The following is a 20,830-nucleotide window of genomic DNA, read 5'->3' on the forward strand; positions in this document are numbered from 1 at the left end:
AGGACCTAGAGGGATTTGAATTATTATGTGGAAAACTGAGAAATGTTACACATGTACAAACTATTATATTTTACTGCAAAGCATTAATCTCCCCCAGTAAGGAAAAAATACATCATGTTAATAATATCATTGACTAGTCAAAATCCTGTTTTCAAGCCTCTAGTGGTATTGTTTTAGTGTTTTCATTGACCAATGTGCCATCCTAGCCCAAGGAGACAAAAGTCAAATCGTGAACTTGCCTTCTCTATCTTACAAATGCCACCTCCCACTTTTTCACCTTAAAAGATTATATATATATTATGAGGAGGAGGAGGGAGGGAATGAAGTAGAGTAGTGCTCATCTCTAGCATAAAGTGGTGCTGGGATTGAACCTGCAGCCATTGAGGCCTCAGACATACAGTTTGGTACTGTAACTGGCTCAGGTATCAAAGCTATCACCTCTGCCCCCCCTTACTTTTCCATATCAACCTCATCTTGATAAGTCAAGAGCCAACAGACCAGGAATCTGAGTCAGGAACAATCTAACAGACTAACAAATCAGCAACAGCCTTGAAATACAAGGGCTATAAATTTCAGTCTGGGCCCTTTCACATCCATGCTAGGGAGTGCACAGTGGGTGTATGACCTGTTTGTGCTCTAACTTGACTTTAAAGGACAGCCACATAGATATATTCTTAGGGGGAGAAGGCACACGGTAGACTGGAAAGAACTCAGCCCAGATATCTCAGTGCTGGCTTGAATTCTAGTGCTATATCTGCTGCTGAAATATTAAAATCAAATGATTCTCCTCCTCTTTCTGGGATAGATCTGTAAAATGATGGTTAGGGAACATGTTTCCTTTTGGTAGCGCTTGAACAGACCCGGACAATATTTCTAAACCAAGTTTGAATACAGAGAACTTGCAGGGGCTAGATAGAAGGATGAAGATGGTACAGGTTTTTCCCCCAAAAAATTCTGGTTTCTGAGGGAAATTGCTCAATGGGCAGAACATAGAGCTTGCACTTGTGGAGTTCTGAGTTTGCTGTCCAGAACCACATAGATGCTGGAATGATGTTCTGGATTGTGCCCTCTGTCTCTTTCTCAAACTCAGTAACTCTTGGATCAGGGGCTAGCTCACATGTGAGAGCATGCATCTCTGACCAAGGTCCTAGGTTTGAGACTCGATGCATCTCCGTCTTTTTCTCTTTCTAATTTCTTGAAGAATAAAAAAATTGAGCCTAGTGAGTAATGGAGTCATCCTACATTAAGCCCTGAAGCCACTAACATTACATATCTTTTAAAAATTAAAACTCTCTATGGAGCCTGTTTCCCAGACGTAATGCAGCTCACTAGAGTCACAAATGAGATGTTTAGCTGAACTGATTATTTTATATTTCCCACTCACAAGAAGCCTGGGGAGAGAGTAATGACCCCATTTAAAAAATAAGAAATTGGGGTAGTTATGAACTGATTTGCTTCCAAGCCACCTGTCAGCGAATAAGCACAGCAGCGAAGTTAATCCTGGAATTCTCCTCTCCTGACTTTCCTTCACAGCTGAATTATTAGCTCTAGTATGTAGCATGCAAGTCCTCTCCCTGTAGCCAAAACAAAACTGCATTTGGAAAGGAGCTTGCTGATAGTCTGTCAGATGTTTCATAAGTGAGTCCTCCTATTGGTCTCTTAGATCCTGTAACACTTTGTATAACTTATCTCCCCCTAGGATAGCAATCTTTTCATTAGTGTGCCTTTGAAAAGCATTAACGTACAGGAAAGAAAAAGTCCTCTTCATGGGGACAAATGTAATCTTATCAGAAAGGAGCAGGACAATAACAGGAAGAAGCAAGAGATTCTGGAATGTGGGAGAGGGTGGGGGCTATAGGGCAATCCAATGGGCAGAGGCCCCTGGGAGGCCTTTAATCAGAAGCTGGCAGCCATGATTCTGTTAAGAGCTAGAACATGGGCAGGGAGCCCTCATGGCTAGAGCTGGGCGAGGAAGAGTACACATCCCCACAGAACAAACTTGACCTACTGTTAGTTGGGTCTCAGGTCTGTGCAGGGACTGGCACATTTATGCAGAGCTCATTTGGCTGGCACACCAGTAACCTCCAGAGTAGCTACTAAGATGATGATAGCTGAATCCTAGGTCTGAAGCAGTGACAAACCTCAAAGAAATGGAATCGACCTCCCCCTCTTGTGCTTTTCTTCATAGCATTCATCCCTTTCTAAACCACTAGAAGCTCTATCTACTCTGGCCTCTAAGTCTCACACATAGTTGAAGGTTCCCAACCAACCACACTTGAACCTTCCCAAGTGAAGGAGCTATTAACAAAGAATTCCTCTTTGGCTATCACCTAGCTTCTTCATATAGTTTAAGCTCATTTATTTTATTTTGCCCTCAGTGGAGATAGGGAACAGCTGGCCAACCTCTGGGTTGGGCATAATAACACTTTAGACACTTGACAGAAACAATCAAGCCAGCAGGAAGGACCACCCAGACATAAAGAGCTGTCTGACAAGAAAAGTTGAGGGCAGAGAAAATAGTCCAGGTCTTAGCAGCATTTGGCTTTTCTAATTACGCCCTATACAAAACTAGAAAAACACTTATTTCAGAAATCGTGTCCTTAGTATCCTATTTAACATGATGTACTTGCCCTTACGGTTAGCCAACACATGCCTATCCCTAAAATCCTTGCAGAAAAATTTACTCTTCTTGCCCCTTCACTTGGTCATTGTCGCCATCCATGCAGCCTAACTTACACCAGCCCACACTATTTTCTCCATTTTTAAAAGCCTTTGATCTTTACCCCCCCCCCCCTTCAGACTTTCTGAAGCTAGATGATAAAATGGATTGGGATGTCAGTCAGTCCAAAAAGCCAAGTGCTCTGGAAATCTCAGACTCACTGCTTAGGAGATGGGTATTGGGGCCAATTAAAAGACAGTGTCCACAGGGCTGGACAGTGAGACAAGCTAATGGTCTCCTGCTGCCAAAGAAGAGGCCTCAGAGAAGCTGGGAAGTTATTTCCAAAGCTGGAGACCATTATCCTGTTTCAGTGCCATCCTCCAATGACTTGGCTGCTGTTATGCCCAGTGATCAGAACAATAATTTTTTTAAAGAAGACGTTGAAGCATAAGTGCAGATTTTTAAAGCTAACCAGCAACCAGCTTAGGTGAAGGTTGAGGTTCACCAGAAACTTTGGGCTATGGGCAGGCCAGTCTGAGCTATGGACTCCAGCTAGATTACCTTCTGTTCCCATGCATGCTTTTTCTTGCAACTAGGTTTTTGATTTTTGTTTTATCTGTTTATTTATTTTGTTGACCAGAACATTGTTGGGCTATTGGTGGTATGAGGGATGGAACCTGAAACAGCTCCCATGTAACTGTACTCCACTGCAGCAATATCTCCCTGGCCCTAGTTTTCTTTCTAGCTACCAAAACTGGACTCATTTCTGCCATTAAATTCCTACTTGTCCCTTCAATATCCAACGCAGAATTCTCCCTCCACAGTAGATAAACCAAAGCAGAGAAAGGGAACAAGTCTCCAGATTACCCGGAAAGATTGACAGAACTCGGCTTCATGATGCACTCCTGTGTGTGCCAGTGTTCTGTTCATTGATGATCGCTAGTCAGTGAGTCAGGAGACTGTGTGTAGGTCACTGGACCAAGTCATGTCAGCTGTCTTCTATCAGTTTTACTGTCACCATCCTCAAGTGTTTTTGCAAAAACGGTTTAGAGCTCCTCTTACATGATGTAAAAGGCTAGTAAGGAATTTTCCTATGTTAGTTTCAAATTTGTCCTTAACTGCCAAGAGGAAGACACCCTCATGGGTAATTGATGCTTGTACTTAATGGTGTACCAAGTGGCTCCAATGGCTGCTGGGATTCCTAGCCCAAAGAAAGATACAAACTCCTGTGCATGACAGGTTGATGTTTCATAGATGTCTCTGGACTCCAAGATGGGTTGCAGGTGTTTGTCTCAAAGATGAGAACAGATAATGAATAAAACATGCCTAGAGCTTTGTGTCCAGAAACTGTGACAAGCTTAGGTCTGATGACTTCAGGAATGAGATGAAATATGAGTTTGAGCTCATCTGCAAAAAACTTAACAAATCCAAGATGCTGTGCCTGGTATCACTGCTCATAAACTAGAGTTTGCCCCAGGTTTACCCAAGGGCAGGGAACACAATGAGGGTTGATGGAAGAAAGGGGGGAAGCAAAACTGAATTCTGACTGGGGGTGACCTGTGGAACTTCAGAAAGTCTTTACTGGCAGTTACACCAAAGACTAAAATTGACCTTTAGTTTGGAGCCACAAGAATGAGATACAGAATATTCTGGGGCGGGGGTAGATAGCATAATGGTTATGTAAAGAAGACTGTCATGACTGAGGATCTAAAGTCCCAAGTTCAGTCCCCAGCACCACCAAAAGCCAGAGGTCATCAGTGTTCCAGTTTAAATAAATAAATACATTAATATATAAAAACAATACTCTGTAGAGCAATGTATTTTAGGTACAATCCGACTTACAGACTGATGTTGCTGCAGTTCTCTATCACTGATAAGTCCACTTCTGCTCTGGCTGATAAAATAGAGATTTTTTTTTTTTACTTTACTACTTTATTAGACTATAAAATTGAACATTTAATGTCAAGTCATGTGGGAAGTTATCTTATTTCACACAGTTGTAAGTGCAGATACTTTAAAGAGAACGATGAATGTATACTTTTCTAAGAAAAGTATACAGAATTACTTATCTAAATCCAACTGTGGTTTAGAGAAAGAGCAGTAGGTGGAGCTGTGACACTACTCAACTTCAGCACTGTTTTCTTATCAGCAAGATGGTCTGTAGGCACACTGTTTCTGTGGACACTTAGTGAACACTGTCTCCATAAGAATGTCTGCTGTCTTCAAAGGAAAACTAGTAAGTGGGAATCCTAAGTCAAGGACTCATATTTTGGAATCTGAAGGAAAATATACAGTCAAGTTATTGGTTAGCACACCTAGTACAGGGGCAATTTGCCAGTCTCCACCTAGTGATTTAAACTGGCACATGTACCCTTGTAAAATGCCCATCCACTGATTAACTCGAACTCATTTATTTAGATACCTAGGATATACAGATATAGAGTCAGTGACAAACTATTATATATTACTGATCATTTTTATCTTTTTTTTTCTTTTTGCCTCCAGGGTTATCGCTGGGGCTGGGTGCTTACACTATAGATCTACTGCTCCTGGAGGCCATTTTTCCCTCTTGTTGTTATTATTGTTATATTGTTATTGCTGTTGTTGTTGGATAGGATAGAGAGGGGGAGAGACAGACAGACAACTGCAGACCTGCTTCACCGCTTGGGAAGCAGATGGGGAGCCGGGGGCTCAAACTGGGATCCTTAGGCCAGTCCTTGAGCTTTGCTCCATGTGCACTTAACCCACTGCACTACTGCCCAACCTCCTGTTTCTTTTATTTTTAATACTGATCATTTTTACAACCTTGGGATTTCCATTTTGCTTTCCTAAGTTGCAGGTTTTCCCAAGTGAAATAATAATTATGCCTGCCTCAGAGGATTACAGAGGAGGTAAATAATGTGATATACATGATAGTTATTGACACCGTGCATTGCCAGTCTCATATATTTATTAGTAATGCTGATTATGGACCAGACAGTAAAATGAGAGACCCCTCACTTCTGTGGTCTGCTTGAAGACTGCCTACACATGTATCTGTATATTTATCACTCTATGTGCTTGTTAGCTGATTTGTCTGACTAGTCTTAACTATAAACTCATACTGTCACAAACTGAAATATTCATGTACTCTGTCAAAGCAGTTGCCCTAATGTTTAGACACATTGTGTGTAATAGTTATACTGACTGAAGAGCAATGCCATATTTTAAAATAATGTATTTTTATGAGGAAGAGACACCACTTAGCTCTGGCATAAGCAGTACACCTTACCATCAGGGATAGAGCCTGGGAAGTCAGATCTGCAAGTCTTATGCTCTACCACTGAGAGAGATATTATCATGTTTCTGAAGAGAGCATTTCTATTCTATGTGTCCATTTGTTCCTAGGTTTATTAAACCAGATAACTTCTTGATAATCTGAGATAATTTGGCATTACTGTAATTCTTAGATACTTTCTTCATTTGGTGAAAGGCAACCAAGACAAAGCTAATGACAATAAAGTATTCCTAAGGTGATATATATGTTTAGCTGTGTTAAATTATTGTCAACATCAGGAATTTTTATAACTGAAATGACAAGGAGATATTTCACACAGAGAGAAAGTTAAGTATTAAGAAATCTGTGAAAAGATAACTGATTATTAACAAAACCTCAAGCTTCTAATTCAGTAGATCAGAGTTGCATTCATAAAGGGATAATTATCCCGCTAAGGTCTATGCTTACATCACACTTCAAAGTAAGACCTTGTGATTCATTTGTCTCCAATGAAATATGAGCAAAATGTATGTTCCACTTCTAGGCCAGGCTGATATGACATCTCTGATATTTTGAACAGAGAAGATGCCTAGTCCATGGACATCAATGGACGGAATCTGGTCCCTCAATGAATCACTGTATGGAGGAAGTATTATCATATAACTTGGAGACTGGAGTCTATCATGAATAAGGAAGAAGCTTCTCCACTTAGATCAGGTGCTAGACAGGGCTGCCCACTATCACCATTACTATTCAATATAGTGTTGGACGTTCTTGCCATAGCAATCAGACAGGAGCAAGGAGTTAAAGGGATGCAGATTAGAAGAGAAGTCAAACTCGATTTGCAGTATGCATAGAAAAAACTCAAGAATCCAGCAGGAAGCTCCTGGAAATTATCAAGCAATATAGTAAGGTGTCAGCCTACAAAATTAACATACCAAAGTCGGTATGGCATAATTTCCTCTCTGCAAACACTTAAGAGGAGGAAGAAATCCATATACAAATTTAATGCAACTGTACCTGGCTGCAGTCCCAGGTGAATGGTTTTTCTGTCTGCCACACTAACACTCCAGGTGCTGTGATCACGTTAACAAGGGGGTGCTTAAAAAAATTCAGTGCAATCCCCTTCAAGGTCCCACCGTTTTTTAATAGGAAAAAAAAAAAGCTGGGGCAGGAGAGATTGCATAATGGTTATGCAAATAGACTCTCATGCTTGAGGCTTCAAAAATCCTAGGTTCAGTCTCCTGCACTACCATAAACTAGAGCTGAGCAGTGCTCTGGTGCTTCTCTCTCTGTGTGTGTGTCTTTCTCTACATATCTCTAGAAATAAAACTAATAAAATATTTAAGAATAAAAAGCAATATAGAGCAGGCGGGGAAAGCTACAAAATTTTATCTAGAATCGTCAAAACAAATTTTAGGGAAAAAAAAAACACAGAACTAGAAGCATCATACTCAGATCTAAAATATTTATTAGAGGGCCACTGTAATCAAAACTACCTGGTATAGGAACAAAAAATAGAGACAGTGACCACTGGAATAGAATTGAGAGTCCAGAGTAAGCCTATGGATATCTAATTTTTGATAAGGTCCCCCAAACAATTAAATGGAAAAAGGAGAGTCTCTTCAATAAATGGTGTTGGGAAAATTGGGTTGAAACATGCAGAAGAGTGAAACTGAACTACTACTATATTTCACTGCAAACAAAAGTCAACACCAAATGGATCAAGGACTTGGATGTTAGACCTGAAGCTGTCAGATACTTCGAGGGAAAGATTGGCAGCACTCTTCCCCATCTAAATTTTATAGGCATCTTCAATAATATAAATCCAACTGCAAGGAAGGCAAAAGCAAAAATAAACCAATGGGTCTGTCTACATCAAATTAAAAAGTTTCTGCACAGGGCCAGGAGGTGGCACACCTGGTAAAGTGCTCACATTACAGTGCACAAGGACCCAGGTTCAATCCCCTGGTCCCCACTTGCAGGGGGAAACCTTCATGAGTGGTGAAGCAGGGCTTCAGGTGTTTCTCTGTCTCTGTGCCTCTCTACATCCACCTCCATTATCATTTTCTGTCTCTAGCCAATGACTAAATAAATAAATAAATAATGCTTCTGCACAGCAAAGGAAACCACCACCCAAAGAGACTCTTTACAGATGCAAGAAGATCTTTACATGCCATCCAACAGACAAAAGGCTAATAGCCAAAATATATAAAAAGTTCACCAGGGGGTCAGGCGGTAGCACATGGCGCAAAGTGCAAGGACCAGCAGGAGGATCCCGGTTCAAGCCCCCGGCTCCCCACCTGCAGGCGGTGAAGCAGGTCTTTAGGTGTCTTTCTCTCCCCCCTCTCAGTCCTATCCAACAACAACAACAACAGCAATGATAACAATAATGATGACAACAAAGCAGGAAAAAAATGGCCTCCAGGAGCAGTGGATTCAGAGTGCAGGTACCAGGCCCCAGCAATAACCCTGGAGGTTAAAAAAAAAAAAAAAAAAAAAGTTCACCAAACTCTGCAACAAAAAGATAAATGGCTCTACCCAGAAAGGATATGGACAGCATATTCACCAAAGAAGAGCTCTAGAAGGCCCACAGATATATGAAAATATGTTCCAAGTCATAGATTTTCAGAGAAATGCAAATAAAGACAACAGTGAGCTGCCACTCCATCCCTGTGAGGATGTTATATACCAGAAATGATAACAACAAATGCTGGAGAAGTTATGTGTGTTTCCTGCACTGCTGGTGGGAATGTGAATTGGTCTAACCCCTGTGGAAAGCAGTCTGGAGAACCCCCACAAGATTAGAAATGGACCTCCCTTGTGACATATCTTAAGGAACCAAACACACCAATCCAAAAAGAAAAAAAAAATGTGTGTACGCTTACATTTATAGCAGCACAGTTTGTAATAGCCAAAACCTGGAAGCAACCCAGGTGTCCAACAACAGATGAGTAGCTAAGAGAGCTGTGGTCTATATACAGAAGATAGTATTATTCAGCTATGAAAAATGATGAATTCACCTCATATTGGACTGGATGAGGTTTGAAGGAATCATGTTAAGTGAGATAAGCCAGAAAGTGAAGGATAAATATGGGATGATCTCACTCATAGACATTAGTTGAGAAGTAAGCACAGAAAGGAAAACACAAAGCAGAACATGGACTGGGTTTGGTGTATTTCCCGAAGTAAAGGATTCTGGGCAGGGTGGGTTGGGGGTGTCCAGGTCCTGGTGCAAGATAGTGGAGAAGGATCTAGGAAAGGGATAATAGTGTTTTTCAGAAAATTGAGAAATTTTACACATGTACCAACAAATGTATTTACTGTTGACTGTAAATCATCAATCCCACCAATTAAAAAAAAGAAACTTCTATTGCGCTAGGCAAATAACACATCAGAACATATACTTAAATTGATATAATTACCCTAAAAAGACACCACATCATTTTTAATTAAATAGATATAATGAGAAAATTTTTATTTCAGAGGAGGAGTTAATTACTGTAGGGTCAAGTTGAACAAAAGTTTCCTTCAAGAAAGGGAGCTGGAATACAGAATGAGAGCCCAAACCCCTGCAGGAGGAATGATACTAGAAAAGAAGACAGAAACAAAAGAGTAGACAAGTTGTCCCAGAGTACCATAGGAGTCTTGACTCCAGAGGCTGTAAGCACACCTTTAATTTGTCTATTGTATTTCCTTCATTATGATCACAAGCAAGGAGATACACCTGAGGCAGGTCTCTTAGTACAACACTCAGACAATTCACTCTCCTAGCAAGGACAACTTTGGGTCTGAGTAAGTCAAATCATACCAACTGCATGGTAGTCTGAACACTTATTTAAATTTTATATTTTATTTGTGATTTCTGACTTTTCTAAAGTTACAATTAATTGGCACATAGTAAAGCTGGGATAGGGCAGGCATATCTACTCTAGCTTGTCCTTGAGCTAGTAGATTTCACAGATATTTGTACAACTATTCTACTATTCTTCCCATGAAGACAGAGATGATATAGTCTTCCTACAAAGTTTACCTGTTCACATCCTCAACTTTGACATTAATAAAAAGGGCATTACAAATAGTAAATTAGGAAAGAATGAGATGGCAGAGCTCACATAATTTGACATACTTGCTTTGAGTCAGATCATGTATATCTTCCTGAGAACTAAAGATTCATAACACAGTCATCTTTGCTACAAATGAAAAACAACATGAATGAAGCAAAGAAAGAATAAGGATACTAGAATTTCTCCTAAATTTCAAGGGGAAGGAGTAAACTGGGTTTTGAGAACATGCATGGCATTTAAATGTTTGCTTTTTGCTTCCTTTACCTACTTTATTGTTCTATTTCACTTGGAATCATTTTTCTCTGTTTCCTTGTACACATGATGGGAAGTAGCAACTCTCAAGTTGATGATCTCTTGAGATCTCAAGTTTATGTCTCAGTTCAAGAGACTCAGTTGCCTCTTATCTTAGTCTCTATTCTAAACACAAAGCAGAAAAAATATTGGAGCAATGGATTTTGGTAAAGTTGAGAGGTGCAGGCCCATTGTTTGGAGTAAAGTTTAGAGAATTCATGAAAAGTGTGGGAGCAAAGTTTTCAAGAATTGGTGTGACTTATTAGACTTACTAAATACTTAATGATTTAGACAAGGAAGCGCAACTAATTAGTGCAGATGAAGGAACAGAGTATCAAGAGACCAAGTGTCTTACCACAGGAAATAGGTTTAGTTAGTGGAAGTGTAAGAATCAAAGTCTACTTCTCAATCTAAGGCTGGTGGTTATTTATTAAATATTTATTTCCCTCTTGTCAATTTAATACCCAAGGGAGAGTTTGAGTCCCTGAAACCCTTCTAGACAGGAATCTGTCTCAAATGTTCAATTCTTGGCATATATATTCCCCAGAGATTCTAAATACCAACCTCCAGGGTCATTTCAGAAAATTATTTGTTGCTAGGCAGTGCTCTTTCCCTTTCTGTTTCATGTAGACACTGCATGTATTGTTCAACACAGATGGCCTCCTGTCAAAATGATTGCTTGCTATAGTTGTCAAGGCAGATGCCAAATTGTACGATTTGATACAGATGATGCTTTGGAAGGGGGAAGACACATTCATCATGAGACTGAATTCACAATACATTGATTTGTGAAAGAGTATCTCAAGTGTTGGGCCTAGTTTATTGTCTCATCGAACTGGGTTTTCCCAGGTCAATGGAAAGTAGATGTAACAGCAACATCTTAATAAGCAAAGCCAATATTCTTCTTCAGTCTTTGTCACAATAAGTAACACCTTTAAATGACAGATCCTCAAAGTTTACAGCATCACCTTAAATGTTTCTCTCAAGGACTGACTGATCGATTAAACAGAACTTACCAAATTCTATATAACTTATATGTTTAATTGATGGTGAATGATGCAGGTAGAACTCCAAGCCAAGAACTCCAACTCCAAGAACTCTAAATAGTTGCTGGAGGTTGTTGGCTCTAGACACCACTCTTCTACAACCCCCAGGAGAGACTTATGATTAAGTGGTAGTTTTATCACTTGATCGACTCTCCAAATTCCACTACCTCACACAATTAGAATTTGAGTTTTGTCCAAATGAACAAATACTCTTTTAAAAAGCTTAACAACACCTTCAATTCTACTTGATGAACTATCTTCTGGCTCCTAAACATTCTCAACATTATCTTTCAAATGTTTAGGAGCCAGAAGATAGTTCATCAAGTAGAATTTTAACTGTTGCTGTTGAAGAAGATGAGTGTCAGTGCTCTAGTATCACACAGGAGGGAGCACCATGTGCACCAACAAGGGACGGCACATGGATGGTGGAACTGAAACTGTGGCAGTTTCTCTGTCTTTCTCAGGCTGCTTTTTTGTTTGTTTGTTTTTTAATGTCAGGAGCAGTGGAACCATTCAGGAATGAGACCTTAGCTTTCAAGACAAAAGGAGATTATATACAGTCAGCGTTCTTTCTTTCTTTTTAGAACAGAAGCCCATTCTTTCCTTTATCTGAATTTGAAAAGAAAAAAATAAGCCTGAGAGTGATGAAACTGAGCATGTGTGAGCCTGGAGCAGCAAACATAACATAAAAATGATGTGCTGTCCTCTGTTGGTGGGGAAAGAAAGATCACAACACTGGAGCTCTCTCCATTGCTGTACGCCTTGTATGTGGTACCAAGGGTCAAGCCTAGGTTGTGTATATGGCAAAGCATGTGCCCCACTGCTAAACTAACTCTAACTGACTCTCTTCTCTCTCATATCCTTCTAATGGGCTTTTTTCCTTAAAAAAAAAGTTTGCTATAGGTTATGAAAGATTTTCATTTTGGAAAGTAAAACTTAAGTTAACCAAACTCCTCATACTCAAGAATAACTACTGATATTTTGAGTCTGTACCTTTGTGTGTGTGTTCTAGAAAAATATTTCTCATTTGTCTTACCTTTGTATCTCTCACCCAGGTGAACTAGGATTCTTACTAACAAAGCTAGAGGCACTCATTATTGGCCAAAAAAAGTCAGTGTGTGCCTTGTGGACAAATTCTTTAAAAAAAAAAGTCTATAAATGGGTCAGCAAGTTAGCTCATCTGGGAAGATGCCTTGTCTCCCATGAGTTCAATCCAGGTTCCAGCCTGATCTCTGGTGCTATGGTATCTTTCCTTCCAACCATCTCTGTCCCTCTCTTTATATATGAAAAAGTTAGCCAGGAGAGTGAAGCTCTAGAGGTAGAGAAAAAGATCTTTAAAATCTAAAACCTGTCTATGGCCATACTACCCTGAACACGTCAGACCTCATCTAATCTTAAAGCTCCACAAGCATGCTACCCTTTCAAGATGAGCTAAGTGTGATGCCTAGGTAATAAAGATATATGTGCTGCTTCTCTATTTTTTCTTCTATTGAGAGAAAAAAAATATTCAAAGAAAAAAGAACTTCAGATGTGAAAAAAGACTGGATGCCCTCCAGGGTAGTCTCAATCAAATTGAAAAGGTTAATTCTATAGGGGATAAATTGGTCTACACATCAACTTCTGGACTAAATTTGTTACTTTTTTTGGATCACAGACTGGACCTGTAATAGGATTTTATAGTTGTCTTTACATATTTAAAGATATTATGTCTCACACAATTTCTAAAATTATATTCAAAAGACATTTCCATATAGTTTTTTATTTACTCAATTTTATTGTTTGTAAGAGAAATAACAAGAGAGAAAGAGCACTGTTCCACTATTTATGCTGTTTTGTTTTTCTTTGCTTTTATGTAGCGTCTGGTGGGATTAAGCCCTAGGGCCTCACAGATCCAAAATATTCACCCTACCTACTAAGCCACCTTAATGATATTTGACTGTACTGCTGATTGCTTCAGTTCCAACATTTACTTTTCAATGGTACATATACCTGCAAATGATGCCAATATGTGGGCATACTCAAGTCATTTTCATAGGATGGTGTCTTTGCTGCAAAGACTAAGGACAATTTTATAAGTTTAAACAAATATCATTAAATTCCTTTCTAGAAAATGATGCAAGCTCCCATTTTTCTCTCACATTTTTTTAGTCTGGAAGATGATTTTTTATTTAAATTTTGCCTCTGGGGCTTTGTGCTGGCACTATGAATCTGCTGTTCCTGGAGGCCATTTTTTCCATTTTAATGGATAGGACAAAAAGAAATTGAGAGTGGAGGGTCTCTCTTTCTCTCTCTCAATTTTTCTCTCTCCTATCCAACAACAAAAAAAGGGGGATGGCTTCCAAGAGCAGTGGATTTGTAGTGCAAGCACTGAGCCACAGAGATAACCCTGGAGGAACATAAAAAAGAGAGTGAGGAGGGGAAGATCAAGAGGGGGAAAGAAAAACAGATGCCTGCAGACCTGCTTCACAGCGTGTGAAGTGACCCTCCAGCAGGTGGGGAAACAGGGGCTCAAACTGGGATCTCTGTTTCTTACTAAGTGCACTTATCCTGGTGTGCTACTGCCCACTCCCCCCCAGAAGATGGTTTTTATTAGATGATTAAAGATATATTTACATGTCTATTGAGTTATAATTTTGAAAGCAGAAATCTGACAAAATTGCCACTGTACCTGAAATCCAAACTGGTACCCAAAAGAAAAGGAATCAATAGCTGAGTTAATGGCATATTCTAGGCAAGGAACTGAGTTTTGATACTAGTCAAGGTATCATTATGAACATAATATTTACTCAATACAAGGTCCATTTAAAAGCTACTATCTAGTTTCTGCCTCCTAGGGTTAACCCAAAGATCTTCCCATAGTGTGTTCAGTTAGTGTATATATTGGACTATGTGGAGGTCCGATTTAACATGTTTCTTATTTGTGCTGCATTTGTACATAATCAAGCTTATTCCCATTCAAAGCCACGTTGTGTTTCTCCAGGAAAACATGCTAAAACAACATGTCTGATTATTCATTTACTGTTATCATCCCTAAACATATAGATAAAATACATTTCTTCCAAGCTCTGGAAGTACAATTGGGAATAAGTAAATAAAACAGAAGATGCTAAACCTGATCATTATAAAATACATCTTAACACGCAGAAAGAGATGCCTGGGAACCTGACTCTCCACACAGAGAAAAGGAGACCTTACTGCTTAACCAAAGCTCTTTTTAAGAAGAATTCCTTATTGAGACAGGTCACTCATAGTATTTTTATCCTTCTTTCACAAGGTGAAATACTGAAAAAAAGAAGCAAGCCTAAGAAATCTGCTTATTTTGAACTTCAAAGCTTCAGTTTCTTTGGTGACACCATCAGGCAATAATGACTAACACCCATGTACTAAATGACATAGTGGCCCACGTTAGCTCCTTAAAAGCTTTCTTCCTCTAAAAGGATTTGTGTTGTGTTATACACACTAAAGATTTGTGTTTAGTGTGTGAGAGAGCATGCACAGTTCTTAGCACTAGTAGCGTTGCTAGTGTATAGACATAAAGGGTTTTCTGTGAGCAAATAAAGCAGAGAAAAGTGTCCTTCCCTTCATCCTGACTTGTTTTACTTGGTGCCTATTGCTGCTGTTAAGTCCTTTCCTTAAAATTGCATTAAAACTATACTTTCAGGGATCATTTCTATAGTATGTTAAAATTGCATTATTAATATCTGCAAATTACCAAGGTGATTATTTTATAACTTGGGTACAGAAAGTGTTTGCACCATGCTTGCTCATAATTCAGGACTTCAGTGTGTTTTTAATATCATTTTTTTCTCAAAATAAATTTGGTTTTCTTTGCTGAGCAAAATTTCCAAGAGACACAAAGAACTACCTTCAAAATCCACCACTGAAAACTACAACTGGCTTGTGCCTGGAAGAAGTCAAAGCAGTAGAACCTGTCTGCTCTGTGAACAGGCTGCTCCTAGGGGAGTTCTGTTTTCTTTGCTCCCATCTCTGCCTGTTCCTCTCCCTCTTTTATTAATTTCCCTCTACTTCCTTACTTATTTTCACCTTCTTTTACCTAAATGAGTTTCTGTTTGTGCTCTACAGATAATTCTAAGGTTGGAAATTTCTAGTTCAGAGTCTGGCAAACCTTGGGAACAATAGTTTCCATCATCTGATTTCTAATTATTTTAGATCTAGATCCAGTGGATCCCCCTCCATACATTTTATATATGCTGCAGTCTCTCCACCCTGCTCTGTGCTGTGTAGGACTGATCCCCTGGGTGCAGAGTCTAGAGGATCCAGACTGCTATGGAGTTTTGCCTACAAGAGAGAGCAGCCAGGAAGAGTATTGTTGGGAAAGCTACTCCCTAATTCCATTTTGGGTAAGTCATTCTGGTTTAGCTCCATATTTCTATAGCAGCTTCTCTATATATGTCTCTGGGCCCAGGTAATTGCTTCTCTCTCAAGAATGGAGGAAATAGTGATTTTCGTCTTTTATTAGTACCATGGTCCCTCCTTATTTCTTTGCCTCAATCCTGTTCACATCCTTGTAAATTGTCTCTTTACTGAACTTTACTCTAATTACTCAATTTCTGTATACTATTTTTATTTGGGAGTCTAGATATTTCTGATTCTCACTCTGATAAATATCTATATAAAACTTTGAAGAAAAGAAAAAAAAAACCTTGTGGATATTCTGTTTCTATCCATACATTACAAGTTTCCTTTTTTATTAAAGTGGTTTTTATTGTTTGGAAGAGAGCAACCAGGACTTTGTTAATCAGTTATTTGTTTTGTTTTACCCTGAAGTTCACACATTTTTATAGGAAAGCTTGACTGACTTGTCAGTTAACAGAAAGAGATTCTGTGATATGGTGACTATTTTCTAAGAGTATGTAAAACACAATACTTAGTAATGGGTAGAATTTCCACCTGCATGGAGATTGCAGAGAAGATAGACAATATATATGCAAATAAATTAACAAATACAATGAGTTAAGTGAAGAAAAATTAAAATGGGGTAATTTTGACAAGAGGGACTAAAATAATATGAGTTTTTTTAAGAAGAGAGACCAGTGAGCTTCTTCACGAGGAAGAGACATGAACTGCGACCTAAAGGGTGGCAATCAATGTAAAGCATTCATTGAAGATAGAGAAATATGGCAACTAGGGAAGTAGCCTAACTGGTGGAGCAATTGACTTTCATGCCAGAGGCTCCCCATACTGCATGTACCAGCATGGTGTGCCAGAGTATGTCTTTCTCTTCTCTGTGTTTTATGTGATTATCTCTCTCTTCAATCAATGAATTTAAAAATAAGGATAATAATATACAAATGCCATGGTATATAGATGTTTTGGACAACTTTAGGACACAGAACAGACTATAAATGAGTCATAGTTAGCCAGAGCAGATCAGAATGGAGCTATTGGCAAGGCCAGATAATGTGGGGATGGGTAAGTTGGGGGAAAGTTTGAATTTGATTCAAAGTGTATTTGAAAATCACTAACAGCTGTTAAGCAGGAAAGTAGGATGATCTGATTTATTTTTTTCCATTGGATAGGACAGAGAGACATTGAGAGATGAGGGGGAGACAGAGCGGGAAAGAGACAGAGAGACACCCTCAGACCTGCTTTACCGCCTGTGAAGCAACTCCCCTGCAGGTGGTGAGCCGGGGGCTCTAACCAGGATCCTCATGCTTCATACTATGTGCACTTAATCTGGTGCAAACCCCCCCCCAGATCCCCTGATTTATTTTATAAAAAGACCACTATGGCTCCAAAGTGTAGAGGTGGACTCTTTAATGAACATTTAAGGAGGCAGTTTGGGAAGGATGATTATAGTACAGATGGTGAGATACTGTCAGATCCAGAAGACAGTTTAACATCTCTCCACCCATTTTTTTTTTTATGGAAATCAAAATAAGTAAGTGTTCCAGAATGGGGAACCAACTCACACAAAATCTTTGTCAAGCCATAAATTTTGGTTGCAAATTAAAGAAGGCAAAACATAACTGTTTTTGTTAGGTGCATGCCATCAAACAACATGTTATGTTTTCATTGAGTTGACTATATCTGTTGGTGAAGTTTAGAAACTGAGTCAGAAAGGCTCACTTTAGAGAATTCAGCCAGTACCTCTCTGCCTTTACTTCCCAACTAGAAGCCACGTTTGAAACACCTTCCTGTGGTCGCTTGGCTGTTGTGAAGTTCTCTCCAGCAGGCTTCCTATACTACTATATATCTTAAATCTAATTTCAATTAACTCCAAAAATACAGCCAACTCTACAAAATATAAATTACATATAAATAAAGTCTGCCTCATCTATCCATATTTCATTATGGCCTCCTTGATATTATGGGGTAAACAACCCAGCAGAACAATCCTGATTAAAAATAAAATGCTTACTCTTTCTCTATTTTACCTCTCTGAAAAGATAATGTTGTCACCTGTTATTTATGGCTATACGCAAGCTCCCAACAACATAACAGGAAGACCATGAAAGAAATTAACTGGACCTTTCTGCAAAAATAAGGAAGGTGCTGATAGATAACAGCAAAGCCCAAGCAGTCAGGAGCAGCCAGGATGAGAGTGCCTTCTCTTTTAGTTACACATGCGTCTGGCCTGTGTCCATGGCTAGATCATATATCTGACAATATCCTCCCTTTTAATGCTTTGCAGATCCAAGGGGCATTATCAACTCCTAATCCTGAACTCCCCAGGGAAATTATGTCAAGCCATAACCAAGGAAGTTGGATTGTAAAAATGACCCAAGGACCCAGCTGCCTGGGATTCATCTTTAGAAAACAAGAGAGACTGTGTACCAAGAGGTGGCAGTGTGAGCCCACAGAAGGATGGCCTATTTCTTTACTTTAATCTCAGGTCTCTGGAAGAATTACGCTCAGCATTTACCCTTGGGATGGAAAAGAGAGAGTCAGCTTTATTTTTAGAACTTATCTTTGTGCACGCTGGGTGGACCTAAAATTCTCACAAGCTAATTTTTCCCGGTTTACTATGCAAACACAACACATTCCTGATATGAGCAGGAAATAAACTGATTTTGGTAAACTCTGTGTCAAATCTATTCATTATTAAGATCTGCTGACCTGTGTAGTAGTGCTATTTTAGAAGAAAGGATCAAATTACAATGACTTGTAAATAAGTAAGTAAATTTTTCTGCAAAGTACTGAGAAGTATCTGAGCATGCAGTTAGAGGTTAGAAATACTAATCTGGGATAATAAAATAACCATGCAACTTTCACCGGAAACATTTTAGACTGCACCTTCCTAAAAAAGAAGAGCCATTTAAAATCTAAGCGCTAAAGCGAGGGAGGGAGGAAGAAAAGTAGAACACAAATTCATTCACCTTGAGCCTTCCCCCATCACAACACACACACACACACACAACAACCCCACTGCAGCTTTTGATCATCACCAGTGGTAAGACCTGATGATGCTAAATTAAGTTAGCTTTCTCTACATACCCAAATCCCTAGTGTCTTACTGGCTGAACTTCATCTAAATCTAAACTCTCATAATTTGAAGGTCCCTGAATAGTAGTTAACATTCACATCACTATGGTTTATTGTTATTATTTAATAATGGTATGTTTTCTGTACATTCTATTTAATATTTTTAAAGATTTATCTGATAAGAGGAAGAGAAAGGCAGAGCATCATTTTTGAATATACAGTGTGTTTATGGGGGCTGGTGAGTCTGGGTTCTCATGGAAGGAATGTATTCTATCTGCTGTGTCACTCCTCTCATCCCTTGTTCATCATTCTAACAGCTTATTAGAATGGCCTCCTTTTGCGAGTAAAGAAAAATCAGCTTAGAAAAATTCAACAATTTACTCTAAGTCAATAAAAAACAGATTTTGTGAATGTAAATGATTTGAAAGCCAGTGCTATGATAAATGAGTTTTCAGAACCAGAAAAAAAATGCCATCAAGTCCACTCAACTCATATGTGCACCCAAATAAATGTACATCACATTCATGACATGCCCACCAAATTCACCCAGTCTCCCAACATGAGGGATTCACTCCCTGATAAAGAAGGCAGTTCACCTTTGGACAAGTTCCTCTATTAGAAAGTACTCATACACTCAAAGAAAGACAGTATCTTAAAGTGGAGCTGAAAGATATACAAGAAGAAGTCCAGAGGCTTTGGAGTTACAACTCCATTCTTGTCTTCACACCCCAAGCCCTCTACTGCCACATTAATTTGACGGTGCTAACTCCAACAGGTAATCTTGAAACTGCTGAAGTTATAGCAGATGGCCTTTTAGAAGCTATCCTTTTTTATATAAAGATTTTATTTATTCATGAGAAAAATAGGAGAGAGAGAAACCGACATCACTCTGGTCTTTGTGCTGCATGGGATACCTCACCCAGTTGCTTTTGCAAATCCTTGGGCTTCTCAGGTACCTATTAGGTCATAAAGCAATAGTAACTTTAGAGTGGGGAGGGAAATGACTGTCCCAGTCTCTTTAGGAAACATCAAATATCCCTATTGCTAACATCTGATAAAATAGTACTTTATATACTTCTACAATCGTTTTTCACCTCTACTTTCTCTTCTTTCATCTATATGTGGCTTCAAAATAAGGAATATCAGATTTTGTCTCTTTGGGGTAGTCAAATAAAGCACAGCACACATTTAAATTTGAATTGTTGGCAGATAATAAATGAAAACTCACCCTTTTACTGACGTTATATTTATCAGTAATTTAAAATGAGCTAGGAATTCTGTATTTTAACTTTTTAAACCCAGTGATCCGAATTGGTACAACAGCAAATTCATGTATGACTATAGATGAACACACTATTGTGAGTTTTGAAAATATCAAGCTATGGATTTTTAAGTCTATCCATAGTATAACAAGCTGTATTCAAAACTTCTAAAAGTTATTTATAAGACAGAGAATAGTAATTAACCAAACCTAATTTCCCTGGATTTATACAAACTCAAGCTTTCAACCCTAATATGTGTTTGAAGTAAAGCACTCTTGGCTTGCACTTAGTATTATAGTCATTTTCACTGGGAAACACATTTACTTCTCTGACATTTGCTTCCCAGAGGAAAACCTTGCTATTGACTTGGAATGGGTGAAGTTCATTTTCCCTCTTTCATTTTTTAATGATTTGCTTTACTCTGTATAAGACAAAATGCTACCTTGGACACAGCTGAGTGGTGGTGCAATTGAGGAGGCTCACAAAAGTAATTTTCTAGGGTTCCAGGACCACCATAAGCCAGAGATGAGCAGTGCTCTAGTTTATCTTTCTCTATATATCTCTCTCCCCCAAAAAAAATTTTTTTAAAAAATAGCATTTCAGAATTTCCATCTTTACCCTTAGGATAAAGTTGCCAGATTTAGCAAATAAAAGTACTAGACATCCAGTCAAATTCTAATTCCAAATAAGCAACCAAAGGGTTTTTTGTTTGTTTGTTTTTTACCAGAGCACTGATCAGCTCTGGTTTACGGTGGTACAGGAGATTGAACCTGGGACTTTGAAGCCTCAAGCACGAAAGTCTG

At 38.8% G+C, this 20,830-nt stretch overlaps 1 long non-coding RNA gene and 1 pseudogene across 1 annotated transcript in view; one reads left to right on the forward strand and one right to left on the reverse strand.

Annotated features, from left to right (window-relative positions):
- The window catches only part of LOC132534915 (uncharacterized), a 208,596-nt gene that overhangs the window by 31,798 nt on the left and 155,968 nt on the right, over window positions 1-20,830 (reverse strand). The window lies entirely within an intron of this gene.
- LOC132535196 (small nucleolar RNA U3) lies at window positions 14,965-15,056 on the forward strand (annotated as a pseudogene).

This window comes from Erinaceus europaeus, chromosome 20, assembly GCF_950295315.1.
Source record: "Erinaceus europaeus chromosome 20, mEriEur2.1, whole genome shotgun sequence".
In the NCBI taxonomy this organism is placed as follows: Eukaryota; Metazoa; Chordata; class Mammalia; order Eulipotyphla; family Erinaceidae; genus Erinaceus; species Erinaceus europaeus.